Source organism: Leptonychotes weddellii, unplaced genomic scaffold (genome assembly GCF_054177405.1).
Source record: "Leptonychotes weddellii isolate Sample4059 unplaced genomic scaffold, ASM5417740v2 HiC_scaffold_19590, whole genome shotgun sequence".
In the NCBI taxonomy this organism is placed as follows: Eukaryota; Metazoa; Chordata; class Mammalia; order Carnivora; family Phocidae; genus Leptonychotes; species Leptonychotes weddellii.
Window position 1 is genome coordinate 491 of NW_027781739.1, and position 3025 is coordinate 3515.

Consider the following 3025-nt stretch of genomic DNA (forward strand, 5'->3'; position numbering starts at 1 on the left):
CAGGAAATTAATATTGGCTCAATGTTTGTGTATGGTTCTATCTCAAGTGAAAGAAGCTAATCTCAAAAGGTTACATACTATGCAGATTCATGTAACCAATACACAGAACATCACTGCCACAGTGTCCCACCTGCCCCCATTGTAGTCATGCCCACACCCTCTGCCCATCATCCCTAAGCCTCTGGCAACTGCTCATTTGTTCTAATCTCTATAATTGTGTCATTTTGATAAGGCTGTGTAATTAGAATCATACAGTATGTGACCTACAGAGATTGACTTCTTTCACTCAGCATTAGTGTCCTTGATGAACTTCCAGACTGTTGATTCATCATCAGCATCCTCCTCTTTCTTGCTGAGTAGAGTCCCCAAGGATGCCCGCTGTTTGTGTCCTTACGCACCTGTTGAAGGACATTAGGGTTGTGTTCAGTTTTTGGCTATTAAAAATAAGGTTGCTATGAACGTTCATATATAGGTTTTTGTGTAAGCCTAAGTTTGCATTTCTCTGGAAATGTAGAGTGCAGCTGGTGAATCATATAGTATTTTCATGTTTTATTTTGTAAGAAACTGCCGAACTATTCCCCAGAGCGGCTGTGCCATTTTCCATTCCCACCCATGTAACAATTGTATTCGATTTCAAGAACATTCTCAAAAAAGGCCAAACCATAGGGACAGAAAACATAGGTGGTCATCAGCTATTGCGTGGGGGGGTTGGGAGGTGTCTATAAAGGGTAACACAAGGAAAGTTTATGGACTGACAAAACTGTTCTGTATCCTGAGTATGGCAGTTGGTTACACGAAAATACACATATTCTTTCAAAAAGTCATTTTTACTCTACCATAAATTTCTAAATTAAAATAAAAATAGCTCTCATTTTGTGGCCGGAATACCTTCTGCAATTTATCTGAGGGACACTTTCACCAAATTGTCTCGTTTTGAAACAGGTCTATTGGTGCAACCTTTTTGAGGAAAGACTTGTACTCACCGCATTTTTTTCTGGGCAGCACAGGGGAGCCCAACGGCGGTGGGGTTTTGCCGGGTCTAAGAACAAGTCACGCCCCCCTCCACCGCGGTGGTAGGGTCAGGTTGCGGAGAGAGCTAAAGGGGGGGCTCTCCTCGAGACAAGCTTGGTAAAAGCTCAGACGTAGTCGGCAGGATTCGAACCTGCGCGGGGAGACCCCAATGGATTTCTAGTCCATCGCCTTAACCACTCGGCCACGACTACAGGCGTCCGCTGCGCTTCCTCCAAGTACAGAAGGAAATGTGGCAGATTTAGCCGTAAGACTCCCGTGCAGACAAAAGTGTGTTTAGTGCGTCGGGCAAAAATCCGCAGGTTGCACGAAGGCCTGGGGAGGGGGCGAACGCCCCCCGCGGCCCCCGACGTTTAGGAGCAGGAGGACGAGGGTGCTCCCTACGAGCATCTTCTTTTCCAACGAGGTCGAGTCGATTCGTCAACTACCACCTGCCTCCCTTGCGGGTGACCTGGGAGCGTGCCAGTGCTGGGGTCTCTGGAACTGGGAGCAAATCTACTCGGGCCCCGGGGCGGCGATGGGGGTTAGGGTGAGCAGGGGTTTAGGCCTGGGCGGGAGCAGGTGCTCTTCCAGAGCTCGCAGGCCAGCGTCCGCTGCACGACGCTGCGCTGGATGCGCTGCAGGGAAGGAGATACTGTCGCTGATTTGCGTGCACGGTGCAGGGAGGGAGGCGCGATGCCGAAAACCGCCCTGGGTGCCCTCCCTCGGTGTCCCCAAGCTCCGAGGCCACACCGCACGTATTCATCTCATTGCTTTCAGGAAAGTGCTTGGCAAATACCAGTGCGCTTTCCCGTTCCGTGCGGGTTAGAGAAATCTATAGGTATAGACGGTCCAGGAGTTTCATTTCCTGTGAGTTCCTAGCTGCTTCCTAAAAAATGGGTTACCTGGTTTGGGTTGGTTTTGTTTTTCCCAATGCAAGGGCCCGTTTTCGTTCAATTGTAACCAACACAACACGTTTCCTGTTCTCCTTTTTAGGTTTGTAACTCAGCTTCCTTCAGCAGAATTTCCAGAGGCTCTACAGGAAGGATTCAGAACAAAATGGTTGAGTGTGGATGCCAGAGAGATGGGTCCCCATTTCATGACCAGCAAAGTGTCAAGGGCAAGAGGTGAGAGCTGATGGATATGCCTCCTGAGAAAGCAGAGATAAATGCTTGGATTTAATAGATTATATTTAGCCAGAAGTAACAAAGTGTTCTTTAAATAGAGCTCTCTTCAATTCACATATCCCTGGGAATGGGGGAGGGGGAGGGCTAGATCCAATTAAAGACCAAATATTTTCCTTTTATTTATATCAGAGAAGATAAACTGTACCCTCACTTCTAAACAGAATGAATGTGGTCATGGAAAGTAAGGACCTTCACTGGCAATCTGGAAAATTCCCCACTATTTGCTTTAAAAGATTGTATGACATTTTAAATCTTAATTTTCTGCCTCTCCCCATTGGGATATTTTGAGGGCAGACCTTTGTCTTGAGCTTTCCTAAAACATTTTTTAAGTTTCAACTTTTTGTTATTAACATAATAACCCCAAAAGAGTTCATCAAAGAACACATGCAAAATAATTCTTAAGGTCTAATTAAATGTCAGCAGATTAGAGACGTAGAGAAGCCTCCATGAATTCTGCAAACCTCTACCTGGTATCAGTTAGTCAGGAAACAGACTCAAGGCCCATGTAATTGTGAAGGGCATTGAAAAAGACAGTTGATCAAAGCAAGGACTATTGAGGAACATTCAACATCAAAGTCCTTGAGTCTACAGGTAGAGAATTCATCTTTCTTGTGCCAAGTAAAATAGATGTTTCTCCTTCTTGATTAGAAGAATCTTGGGTAATGAGGGCTGTCTCACCCTGGGATGGAGGGGGGTGGAAAAAACAAATAGCCCACACTCCTACCTCCCAGAAACTCACAATAGCAACACTTGGCTGTATCTTCTTTTCCCCCCATCCCCTCCCCCAGTATTTTTTTTCTTTAATAACAAAAGTGGGAAAGTTTTTTTTT

General features: G+C 45.8%; 1 non-coding gene across 1 annotated transcript; it reads right to left on the bottom strand.

Annotated features, from left to right (window-relative positions):
• Positions 1–1141: 1141 nt before the first annotated feature.
• On the bottom strand, positions 1142–1223 carry TRNAS-AGA (transfer RNA serine (anticodon AGA)). The gene has a single exon. It is a non-coding gene; the product is annotated as a tRNA-Ser (tRNA).
• Between the last annotated feature and the right edge of the window lie 1802 nt (positions 1224–3025).